This window comes from Cynocephalus volans, chromosome 4 (assembly GCF_027409185.1).
Source record: "Cynocephalus volans isolate mCynVol1 chromosome 4, mCynVol1.pri, whole genome shotgun sequence".
In the NCBI taxonomy this organism is placed as follows: domain Eukaryota; kingdom Metazoa; phylum Chordata; class Mammalia; order Dermoptera; family Cynocephalidae; genus Cynocephalus; species Cynocephalus volans.
In genome coordinates, this window is record NC_084463.1 from 168,815,907 (window position 1) to 168,829,128 (window position 13,222).

At 47.2% G+C, this 13,222-nt stretch overlaps 1 non-coding gene across 1 annotated transcript; it reads left to right on the forward strand.

Annotated features, from left to right (window-relative positions):
• Positions 1-4,944: 4,944 nt before the first annotated feature.
• Positions 4,945-5,156, forward strand: LOC134377510 (small nucleolar RNA U3). Its single transcript, XR_010023535.1, has one exon. It is a non-coding gene; the product is annotated as a small nucleolar RNA U3 (small nucleolar RNA).
• The last annotated feature ends 8,066 nt before the right edge of the window (positions 5,157-13,222 follow it).

Genomic DNA, 13,222 nt, shown 5'->3' on the forward strand with positions numbered 1-13,222 from the left:
AAAAATGGGTGTATTAATATTCTCATCAGGTCATTATGGCATTAAATATTTTGTAAAATAATATAAGTTATGTAGAACATAGTCCTGCAGAGTGAACACTGGGTAATTGTCTATAAAAATAACCATTATTTTATTGTAATTAATGGAAGTATTGTTCTTAGAGACTAAGAAGCTAAAGCTCTCACAGCAAAAGTGACAAGCTGAGGCTCAGTAGCTACCAGATGTAGAACAGTGCATACAAACATTGCTTCATCACATCAAAGATGCAGGTTTTTAATACTGATGTTTGTTCTAGTTGGGTGTTAGAACTACTGGTATGTTTCAAATAATGTTTACTCTATCAACTATACTTATGAATGTGCTATGTATTTAAACATAGCTTAAAGTCATTTACTTGAATTTCATAAATATATCTGAACACACAGATCCTGCAAATGTGTTTTGTATTTTTTAAATAAGATTTATAAACTTTTATAACTTGTTTGTAAAGATTTTGCTTCAGGAGGGGCCGGCCCGTGGCTCACTCGGGAGAGCGTGGTGCTGACAACACCAAGGCCACGGGTTCAGATCCCCTTACCGGTCATCTTTATTTAAAAAAATTTTTTTTTTGCTTCAGGAAACATTTTTATATTGAAAATAATATATATTTTTATATTATTATTATAATATATATTTTTCTATAATAATATATATATAGAAAATAATATTTTTCTATCCAAATAGATCTTTTTTTGTGTACTCATAGTACAAGAGAATACTACCTAAATTCAACTGTATAAGAAAATCTGCCTACAGATAGGAGATAGCTTGCTCAATTTTAATGAGCACAGTGTACGTTTCAAACATCCATTATACTTATGAATATATATTTTATATTCTAATGTCTCTTACAAGCCAGAATCTAGTCTCTTTGGAGGTTATTGGTTACTGCTCATTTGGATAAGCCTTCTAATATAAAGTCTTTCCATTTTCTTTAGAAATATTTATGCTTACGTATAAAAATGCTTTCATATGGGTGTAAACTTAATTGTATGAACTGTATTCTTCAAATGGCTGCATTTTGTGTTGGTTCATAAATCGTGAATACTAGAACATTTGCAAGGTTAACTTTTCAGCCTTGGAAAATATTCTTAAATTTTACTGCACAAAACTAGGATGAGCTGAAAGCATGAATATTCACTTGTCTCAGGTCTTTTTCTCTCTCTCTGCATACTTCTTTCTCATAATGTATGGACCTCAAGTTCCCAACCCTTTTTTATGAAGCTTTTACAAATGATTCCAAATCACATTCTGTGTGATTTATGTGATAATCTAGAGTTTGACAAAGGTAATTGTGGGTTTCCACATAAATTACACAATTCAACCATTATAATAATACTTTATGTGATTAAGTTGAGTTTTAGGTACAGACCAACCTCAAAAGTGTTCAGGGAATCACAGAACAGTAAATGTGACATGTGAATTCAAGTCAAGGTTTTATATTCTTGAGAGGAAATTGTGAAAGAATGTCACATAAAACCACACAGATGTAAAAATATTAATTAGCTAAAGAAATATGAAAAATATATTGAACATGTAAAGTAATGATTCATACTATCTATTTTCTAAAGATATTTTGAAAATGCACTAAGTGTGGAACCCCAAGACTTGGCTTTTTGCACTATGAAATGATGATGAAAGTATCCGATCATATAGAGAGCGTCCCTGACAGTGGCACTTGCTTTTCAGGAAAGTAGAAGCTTCTCATAGGGAGCGGATCTCTTAAAAAAATTTTTATTGAATCATAATTGATTATACATATTTTGGGGGTTCAACGTTGACATATGTTGATCAAATCGATATTACTAGCATATGTATTGTTACAAATTGTACTTATTCTTCATGCCCCTTGTCCAATCTCTCCCCATCCCCCACTCCCTTCCCCCTCCCCCCTCTAATGACCCTAGATTTCTTCTCTCCTTCTGAAAGAGTAATGGCTAGATGATCTGTCCAATGCTGAGAGGTGTGATCAGGTCCCCCAATATTATCATAGAGCAGATGCTTCTTCTGTCACTCTGAAATGGGTTTTGTGGAAAGAGACGTCCTCTTCTTTTCATTGATCTCTGCTGGTGACTGTCCTTGCGTCAATGCACTCCAGTGGCTGGCAGACCATCTGTGTGGTGGCTGTGACATCTAGCCACTTTCACAGCAGCCATGGTTATTGTGGTGGCTGTGGTGGTTGTGGTGGGCCACCCACATGGAGGTGCTGTTTTTGACATGCTCCTTGACACTGGCGGTATGCCTGGTTGTGGGGTGTGTTTGGTCCCCTTCTCCATGCCTCTGGTCTCTGGGCAGGCCCCAAGGTGCTGGCACCATGCGCCTGGTTGTGGGGAGTGTCTGGTCCCTGGGTGGGCCCCGAGGTGCTGGTGCGGTGTGCCAGGTTGTGGGAGAGGGCTCCAGTCCCCAGCTCCATGACCCAGGCCCCAAGTGGGGCCCCGAGGTGCTGGCAGTGTGCCTGGTTGTGGGCAGGTGGTTCGGTAACCCTTTGCTTACTTCTAAAATGAGGAACTTCCTGTGGGAACCAGTACTTGAGCTGTGTGGTTGTTTAAATTGCTGCTTTGCTGCTGATTCCCTGGGGAAGGCTTTTTGTGCAGCTCAGGGTTTAATGGTTGACCTTATAGGTACTTCTGGCTCTCCAGAGACCCGGTGCACCTGGGTTGTGTAGAAACTCTGATCTGGACCTGAGTCTTTTCATCAAACTTCACCCTATGCAATTCTGCATTTCTGACCAGTCTCCTCCAAGTGGTCCTTTGCTGATTGGGGGACAGGTCATCTGTCCTTGCTGTGCCCCAATGTTCTCCCAGTGGGCCTGTCTCCCCTATTGCCCGTGCTCCAAACACTTCCCATGGGATAGGCCCTGTGCTGGTCCCTTGCGATGACTCACTGGCCTCTGAATGGCTCCCCTTTTTCAGCCGTTCTGGCTCCTCGTTCCTGTGTGGGTCCACAGGAACCCTATTAGTGGTCTTGCTGTCCTGGGGGCCACCAAGGCCCTCTTCTCCTCTGCTGACTCCAAATAACTCCATCTGAAGGGCACAGCTGCGACTTCTGCCAGCTCCTGCTCCATGTGCTCAGCAGCTCCAGCCCTAAAGTGGCCGTGGCACAAAACACTCCAAGCAGTTTTTTCTTTCTCTCATCGTGGCTTCTCCCACCTTCATGAACTCTGTAGGTCTCTCCTCTCCCCCTGAGCTCCAGCAGCCCCAGCTTGGCTGATGTTACATTTTTATACCTGTAAAGTGGTTGATTTGTGGGAGAGAGTGATGCTGGGGACTGTGTATTCCACCATTGTGACCAGCACTCTGAGAGTGGATCTTAAGAAGCAAAGAGCCCAGCTTGGAAGTGCCTGGAGAGATCTGGAGAGGGACAGAGAAAGCCAGGCCTTTCTTGGGATGGGGCTGGGGGCTGGGGCTGGAACGGTCTGGGACACTGGGCTTTAGGGCCAGGAGAAATGATCGAGGTCCTGTCTCTCTTGGAGGGTGCAGGGAGCCCAGCTCTTGGACGAAGGTCAGATGAAGATCAAGGACATGGATCTGGGTGGGATCTGCCCTGCCTTTTCCTGTGGGCTACTTTTGCTCTTTCATTTCTGGACATTTCAGGGACAGCCCAACCCGTGACTGATGAATACAAGCCTGCAGAAGCTGACGGCCCCTGTGGGACAGGCAGATGAGGCCTCCGATCCTGACACTCTTAGCAGGATGGGTAGCTCCTCATAGGGGCAAGCTTGAGAAACCAGAGCTGGTCAAGACATCTTTGGCTACCTGATGTTTGCTGGCCATTGTCCTGCTGGGTGTCTTCTGCCAGCTGAGGGGACTTGGAGGTGATGATGGTCTCTGTGTCTGCGCTCTGAGCTGCCTTAAGGGGCAAGGTAGCATTGTGTTCTTGGGGGACTGGCACAGGCCGGCTCCCAGGGGCTCCCAGGGGCTCGTCTCTCTGAGGGCATCCTGCGTTGGCAGCAGTGAGGCAGGTGGGCAGTGGGCATCCAGCAAGTCCTGGGCAGGGGTCCCAGGGGCCTTAGCTCCGAGTGCCTGCTGTGTGCCTCAGGCGCGGTGCTAAGCAGGGATGCATGACTGGAAGAAGCCCAGACTCGCCCTTGCTCTCGTGCCAAAGTCGGCCTCATCCGAAGTCTCAGACTGTGATCAGGACTAGTGAGGACGCTAGATGCGGCCAGGCCACAGGGTGCAACAGGAGAGCGGACATTCAGGCCTGACTCTCCAGCTCGTTCCTTGGACTCTGAAGATGTTATGTGTGAAGGGGAGTTAGTGGTAATGAATGAACAGGATCAATGCAAACTCATTTTGGAAGAGGCCGTTACAATGGTCCATTTTGGAGATCACTTCTCCCCGCCCCCGACCACGCGACCCTGCCACCAAACAACTATCTTTATTTTAAAAATTTGAAAAGTGTGAACAGCTGGTGCAAACATACAGTACAAGAACCAGAAGGTTCTGTATCCAGGCGCTGGGTCTGTCACTCAGTTCCCCCCATGCCATAGTCACAGTGGTCGTCTCTTACTAGCGTTTGAAAGTCACACTCAGGGTAGCCACGGCCGCAATTGCCAAGAGTGACCTTCCCCAGATTCAGCTGGATTCTCAGCAGCATCGGCAAAGGCCAACCTTGCCCCGAGGGGGCCTGTGGCTTTAGCAGGACACGTGCTCAGCTTTAAAGAGGCGGGTTGTGATTGGCTGTCATCCCATCATATGTTAATGAAGTGTGGCCATTTAAAACGTTTTTTAAAAATTACGTCTCCACTTAAATGTTAAAACGTGTTCTGAAATGATTGAATTTGAAGAGATTGTATTGCAGAGCCTATTTTCCTGTCTAATTTTCAGTGGAACCAGATGTGGGGACAGTAGCCATCACTGTAAGGTGACTGCCACTGTAGACCCAGCAGAGGCTGTAGCTGCAGTTAGGACTATACTTTCAGGGATCATTTCTATAGTCTGTCACTGGAGAAGTTTCTTTGGACGTGTGGGGCACTGACAGCCCCGAGGAGACGTGGTGTCTTCTCCTGAGCGTGAGGCTGCTCTTGCTGTTGTTTTATTGTAACTGCCATTTGCAATCAATGACCGCGCTTGCTCTTCCTTAGGAGAGTGAGGTGGAGGGGACACGGGCTGAGTGGCTTTGGTGACGGGACAGTGAGTGTCTTTGTCAGTCCCATCATCCTGTCAGCTTTCTGCTGCTTGTCTAGCAACGAGGTTTGCGTTTTGGCTAAAGGAGTTTTTCTTATCAAGTCTCATAACTACATACAGCTGGGCTGTTAGGAGGGATGTTAACTTTTTTTTTAGAATTTATTAAGTTGGGGGATAACTGGGTGGGGACAGGGGGTACAAAGGTAATTTCTGGTAAGGGGTATGCCCCTATGGGAAAACTGATTTTTTATTTGTTGGTTTATTTTCACTAAAAACACAGGAACAACAGGGCTCCAAATAATTGATTGCTGTGTTTTCTTAGGAAGTGGTCCTGTTAGTTGTGGCAAGGGGTGGGGAGGCTGAAACTGGTTTTCTTCATTAGAGAAGAGGGCAGGGTCTGGCAGAGGCTCCGGGGTCAAACAGTGCCCTTCGATCCTGGTCTCCCCGCTTAGGGTCCTCACACTGCTTGTCTGGTCGTCTGGTTTCAGGTGGGCGAGGCTGTGAGAACCAACGCAGACCAGAAGGCAGCGTCGCCGGAACTCAGCAGAAGGTTGTTTCTGACTCAGCAGTGGCTCAGGCCGGCTGTTCCCAGCCACTAGGCTTTGCTCCTCCATGCTGTGACTCGGGGACCCAAGCTTCTCCGTGTGGCTCCATCCTCCCTTGGGTGTCGTGCTTGTGCCTTCAGGCTGCAGAGGGGGAAAGAGCGAAGGGAGGAGGCCCAGCTCCTGTTCTCAACCCTCCTGCCCCAGCGCAGCCCATTCCAGCCACAGCAGACATCACTCAGCCCCATTCTGCAGGCGAGACGTTAGTCCTGCAGCCCCCCGAATTCAAGGAAAGCTCAGAGGTGGAGCGTGGCATCTTCCGGGCCATAACCCTCCTGTGACATGATGTGTGTGACATACCCAGTACCAAGCATATGGTAAGAACTCTATAAATGGTCTTTGCTGTGTTTTTGCAGATTATTGACAGTTACCGTCTGCTTTGTTTGCAGTTTCAAACCACAGTTGAGGAAGGAGCCATAGGAGTTGTCAGTTTGACGGTAGGACGATCCCAGCACAGTCACATGAAGGGCCACCTGCACCGTCATCAGCAGAAACCCGGGCTGAGCTTCGAGATCCACACCGACCCCCAAACCAACGAGGGGATCTTTCCGTTGTTGCAGTCAGGGGCTTCCGACGGCCTCTGGCTGTGCGAGCATTGAGGGCCCCACGGAAGGGCTCGACAGTCACTGAGTCCGGAAGGTCATGGATAGATTCTCCTGTCCTGTTCCTTCTGGGAACTCACAAGGAAAGAGGCGCACGGCCTAAGCGGGCCCTCGTGTCCTCAGCAGCATAGTCCAGCTGCCCTAGAATAAACCTGCTTCACAGGCTCCAAAAACTCAAACTCATGTATAGGTTTGAGAAAGCCAAAATTAAGTTTTAAATGAGATTCTCCATACGTTTGCCAATGAGTTATCGAAAGATGTGCAAAAATGGGATATGTGAAGGCCTTTTAAAGATCTGAGCTCGAAATGTGGACGATTATGTTTCCTCTTAATCTTCCTTAGCAGAGTCTCCATTACTCTCTTAAAAGCACACGAAATACTTCCCGGTGTGAAACCTTCTGTGAGCCTCGCTGTCCAACATGCTGAGCCTCTCTCTGGCTACAGAAGGAGAAGAGGAAGCGTGACTGTAAACGCAAAGCCCTTGGCTCCTGCTCGTGATCCAGAGGTATTAGGTGGAAGGGTGGACGCACAGGTGGCTGATGGAGGGTCTTTGTGCCCTAGAGGAAGGCGTTTTCACACAGCTCCACTCTGGGAAGTGCTGGGGAGAGTTTCTGCCAGTGACCAGGACCTTCACTGGGACACATTTTCTTTTCTAGTGGATGAAGACATTTGCCCCCAAAGCAGGGAGTAATCATGTTTATAATAATAGCAGCAGTGGGCAGAGCAGGGACGTTGCTGCCTGCTCCCTGTGTGCCCATGGCCAAGACACCTACCTGCGTTTTCTGTGCCTTAGTTTCCTCATCGGTAAAGTGAAGATAATATAACCTACTCCTTAGGCGGTTGTTGTAGCCCATCTGGGCTGCTAGATCAAATTACTGCAGACTGGGTGGCTTATAAACAGTCATTTATTTCTCACAGTTCTGGAGGTTGGGAAGTCCCAGATCAAGGCACTGGCAGATTTGGTGTACGGTGAGGCTTCCTGGTTCATAGATGGTGACTGCTGGCGGAGTCCTCACCGGTGCAAGGGGCATGGCAGCTCTCTGCAGTCTCTTTTATAAGGACACTAATCCCGCTCATGAGGGTTCTGCCTCAGGATCTAATCACCTACCAGTGGCCCCACCTCCTAATACCTTAACACTGGGGGCTGTGATTTCAGCTTATGAGTTCTGGGGGGAGACAGACATTCAGTCTACAGCCATTGTGGAGATTTCATGAGCTATTATGTAAAACACTTAAAACAGGGACTGGGACTTTCAGCCTGTCTCAGCTTCCTATTGCTGTTATAACAAATTACCACAAATTCAGTGGCTGAAAAAAGAACATGAATATATTACCTTACAATTCTGAAGGCTGGAAGCCCAACACGGGTCTCACTGGGCTGAAATCGAGGTGTGGGCAGGACCGTGCTCCTCTGGAGACTCCAGGGCAGAATGACTTTTCTTGCCATTTCCAGCATCCAGAGGTCTCTGCATTCCTCGGCCCCAGGCCCCTTTCTGCTCCTCAAAGCCTGCAGTGCAGCATCTGCCGATCCCTCTGACGCAGACCCTCCGCTTCCATTGCCACATGTCCTGCTTCCTCATCCGACCTTCCCACCTCCCTCCTACGTGGACCCTTGTGATGCCGTTCCACTGGATAATACAGGACAATCTCCGATCTCAAAATCCTTAACTTGATCATGTCTACAGAGCCCTTTTGCCCTGTGAGGTCATATATCCACGGGCTCAGGGAGTAGGGTGTGGACATATTGGGGGGCATTATTCATCTTTCCACAGAGCCACATAAACAGCTGCACCAACAAAGTTCCACGAGGCCCCTGGGGGCGGGGCCCAGAGCCACAAAAGTGGCAGATCTCAGAGACACTTCTGGCTTGTTCCAGAGGAGGAGGGGTCTGGGTTTCTCTCAAGCTCTGACCCTTTTCATGCTCTGGATCATTCCAGTTCTTCCCCAATAACACAGGCAATGGCAAAGTTGTCAGGAGACCCTGGCACTGGCCTTCTGCATCCATGGCTGCACTTTCAAAGCTGTGGAAGTCGTGAGATAACATAGCCCCTGGCTGTCCTTTGCAGCTAGTCCCGTGTCCATGGAAGCTTTCAGGCAATTTTCCAAACCTGCAGCTTGAAGATAAAACTTGGGTAAATATCCATCTCCGTCATGAATCCTGGAAGAGCTCAGTTCTCCCCCAAAATGTGTTTGCTAAATACAAGCAAAACTAGACTCGCAGGAAGGAGCTGTTATCCTCTCCCCACACTCCTGTGTTGGTCCACAGTGCTGTGACTCTCAAATGTTAGCATATATAAGAATCATCTGGAATGCTAGTTAAAATGCAGGCTCCTGGGCCCTTCTCTGGCCTGTTGGGTCAGAATGTGAGGGACAGCTGCACCAGGTGACTGTGTTGTTCACAGGGCATGGCCTTAGGAGACGGTGTTTCCACCAGCACGTCTGCCCTGTCTGCAAATTCCTGAGGAGCAAGTGCCCACAGAGGCCGGACTCTCGCTGGGCTTCGATTTAGTAGTGCGTGGGCTTCCTTTGCCTCAGAACTGGGGTGCACACTCCCCTCCCTCTGGCTGCCTCCTGCACGAATTCATAGGAAGGGCCTTCAGCTCTCCCTGCCTCTCAGCACATGTGAGGCAAAGCCCCAGGACAGTCTTCTAGAGACAGGTCTGGCTACGCTCTCTAGTGCTTTCCGTCGTGCTGGCAATCCAGTGCATTCATTAGGAATGCCTTCTGCTGCAAGTAACAGGGTGCCAGACTGACAGTAGTTTAAATAATGAAGAGAATCTAAGGATTTTCATAACTTGATGAAGATGGGCCAGTACAGAATTGGCTGGCAGTTTGAGGTGCCAGAGAGCCAGCAGGGGGCACCTCAGATGCTTTTGGCTTTTTTCTCTTGGACATAAAGTGGCTGCCAAAGCCCTGGGCATTGCTTCCTCCTGCTGCTATGTCCCAAGGCAGGAAACACAAAGGCAGCCAGGCAAGCGGGAGGCTGTGCTGTCATGTGCTCCTCTCCTCTTATCAGGACACAAACTCTCTCCCAAGTGTCCCTCAGCCGGTCTCCCTTGGTGTTTCACGGGCCAATGACATATGTTTACCTTTAGCTTCCAGGAAAGCTGAGAAAGTCAGATCTGGTCTTTTGGCCTCTACAGTAAGAGGTGAGTAAGGGAGAAAGGGCTGGTGATGGTTGTTGGGCAGCCAGCCATGGTTAGGTCGGCCCTAACCAGTTAGCAGTCTCAGGTACTGAAGAACTAGTAGGAGGCTCAGGACTGTGCTGGTTTCCAGTGGGTCCTGCCTCCCAACAGGACTGAAGCCTCATGGTTCAGGCAAATGAGCTCCTGTTTCATCTTTAAAACCTTCTGGTCAGGAACACCCTTAGTTGCTTTGTAAGCCTGTTTGAACACTGTCAAAAGTTTCTTCTTTTGCCCTGTATTTTAAGTCTTTTTTCTCTTTAACCTTCAAAGAAGAAAGCCTCCAGAAAGCATCCTTGACCCTGAAACCTATTATAGGCTTAAAAATCACCATCGGATCACTTCCATCTTCCAGACAGCAAACCCCAGGTCCTCTGTCCTTCCCGGGCGGGTCAGCTTTTCTAGCCTTTAAATCCTCCAGGACAATGGTCTACTCCCTCTCTTGACTCCTGATAAAATGTTGATTGAATCACATCTCTGTAGCTTCCATCAGGAGCATTGTCGAGTCCCCTGTCCCCCACAGGGTCCAGCACCAGAGAAAGCTCATTAATAAGGTTGTGTGCCCAAGATTACTGGGGGCTTCCTAATCCAAGGGATGACCCTCAGAAGGGACTGGGAGTGGAGCCCCACATCTCACCAGCTCCAGGTGGCCTGGCCTGAGCATCTTACAACTGGAACCATTAGATCCTGCATTGTGCAAATGGAAGTAAACACTGGAGAGGCTCCGCTCCCCAGAAAAGGCCAGGCTCATGCTGTGTGGCTGTCTCTCTCTCTCTGTTCCCTGTCTCTGTGGCTTTGTTCATGACTCAATTCCTTGGGAGCCAGTATTCCACTCAGGGAGTGTCCACCTGCAACATGCAGAAGCACAGGCCTGGAGCAGTGGCTCTTCCAGCCACTTCAATCCCACATTCTTCTTCCTCACCCTCTTCACAGCTTCTCGTTGTGGGTGTCCCATGCCAGGCTGAGCTCTGTGGGAAGCAGCCACCATGCATACTGTCCCCTGATCTGTACAACAGTCCTCTGCACTAGGATTTTGTGAAGAGAAGGCTGAGATTCTGAAGGGCAGTGGCTTCCTGGTCCCACAGTTATTAAGCATCAGGGTCAGGAGGTGACCCCACTCCTGTCTTTCTATTTAATAGAAAGCTATGGGGTAACTTTAAAAAGAGTAAAGTATCTAATGATATTAGATTTTTGCATAATCAAAGTAATAGATCATTGTGTTGCTAAAGACTAGTGCTGGAAAAAAGCACAGGGGTGATAGTCATCCGTTCACACGCTCATTCATTGCATGGTCTTTGCGTAGAGCCCACTGTGGGTCTGACACTGCGCTTGTGCTGTGCATTCCCCAGTGAAAGACACGGTCTCTGTCCACAGCCCCCCAGGAGCTTGTAGTCCTAAGAGCAGGAGTATTTGCTGCAAGTGATGATGCCCCCTGGAAGGAAGGAGGGAGGGAAGGAAGGAGGGAGGGAAGGAAGGAGGGAGGGAAGGAAGGAAGCTGTTTCCTGGGGAAGTAAGAACCAGTGGTCCCTGCAGAGGAGAAAGAACTGGCCACACGGATTGCTTATTTCCCAGCATCTTGCTGTCTCACTTGTCACCAAATTGCTGAATTCCCCAGAAACCCCACGATGTCCATGCCTTTGCACAGGCCTCTGCCTCCTGGGAACCGGAGCCCAGTCCAAACTAGGCCGAGATTTCCCCAGCACCCTGAAGACATGGAGTTTGAGAACAATAGTAATAATATTGCTAGTATTAGGATTAAAATTCCTGACAGTTTCATATGGAAGTTTACCAGAAGTGCTGGTGGCAAAGTCTTCCTGAATCCTCATAGCCACCCTGTGAAGGAGCAAATCTTAGTCTAAGGAAAGCGTGGCCTCTCTGAGCCTTGCTTTATGGAAGGAAACATGCAAGTGGGTGTAGAGAGGCTGAGCCAAAGCAGAGAATGAGACTCCAGATGTCACCTGCCAGTGCTGACCCGCTGCTCTGTGTCCTTCCAGCACTGCTCTGAGGGCTTCCCGAGCATCCCCGAGTGTGACGTCGTCATGCTTTACTAACCCTAACCCTAACCCTAACTCCTGACCTCACTGTCCATGTTCCCAGTAGATTTCAGGTTGCGTGAGGTCAACGATCTTCTTTATCTCTTTCCCTTGTAAAACACCAGAGCCTCAATAGGACCACTTAATTAATTAAGCACTTTAGGCCCAGGACCAAGACCTTCACACTTTCCAGAGGCCTGTGAAAACGTCAGGGACCTGAATATAGAATCTATTGTTTTCAAATTTTAAAAAAAGACAAAAATTGAAATTGAAATTACTGAATTTCAAATGTCTATGGCAATGTGACAACTTTAGCAGGATAAATTTAATACTTGCATAAATGCCTTTATATTTGCAAATGATTCGTAGATCTCACCTTGCAAGAATGTCTGCATAGACACTAGAGAAATCATAGGCAGTTATTAATGAAATATTCCTATGGCCAAATAATTCCAAAAGCAAAAGTATAAAAATCATCTCAAAACTTTTACAGGAAAAAATGTATTTGAAATGTGGTTACATTTTAGTAAGGTTGATATGATTTGGGGTGAAGCCATCATAGACAGAGGAAATTCTTAGTGGCTCAGTCTCAAAATAGCCAGAGCCCAGCATCGTGGCAAGTGCGCAGCGCACAGGTATGGAATGGACCCATGGTGGCTGGTCCGGGGGTATCTGCATGCAAACATTTTTGTGCATAAGCAAACATAGGTTATTATTTCTTTTAATCTTCCAACGTTGACTGTCTATCAACCATGAAAACATTTGCACATAACCTTGTTTTAAACCAGTCCCAGGAGAGGTAACCAGTCCCAGGAGGGAGGCCTTGGCAGGACACAAAGCCTTCTCGTTGAAATTCCCAGGACCATTAAAGTTACATTAAAGAGCAATTTTCATCAGCCAGTTCTTCTTTCAAAGCCTTGATCTAAACTGAGTCTGTTCTTTGAACACAGAATATCTGAATGAAATCCAAATTACTCATCTCTATGAAAACTACAACCTGCTTTGTCCTGATTTCTTTGGGCTCTGTCTTTTTTAAGTCATTTCCTTTCCCCTCATCTGGGCGTGGGTGCTTCGTAGCCCTGTGGCAGAGTTCATTCATGCGTTCAAACTGGTAAAGAATGCGACATGGAATAATGAGAATGCAACCCCGAAAGATTTGTTAAAGTGCCCGATTTCTGTTTTCACTGGTCTTCCTGTGATTCAAGTTTTCTTTAACACCTTGTTTAATACAGTATTGGAGTCCATTCAAAGGAAATCAGACAAAAAATGGTGGGATATTGAACAAAAATCATTGCTTTTTGCTGCCTGGCTGTGGGACATCTTACTCTGTACCTTTTAAGACCTTCGGAAGTAGAAGGAAAGAAATCGATTGGCTTGAAAATGTGAATTTTGTCATCACTGGCACCCTCAGAAGTGATGACATAGCTTACCATTTACTGGGAGGACGGAGGGTTTCAAACCCCAAAACCAGATTTTAAAGCCAGATTTAAGGGTTTAGTTTGGGGTGACTCCCACCTTTTAAATTTTAATCAGAAGTTAAAGGTCAAATAACATTTCCACCCGGGGAAATTAAGAGAAGAGCCTCCATCTAATAAAATATATTGTTAATACTTCATTTTAATTAAATGTGGTTTCTGA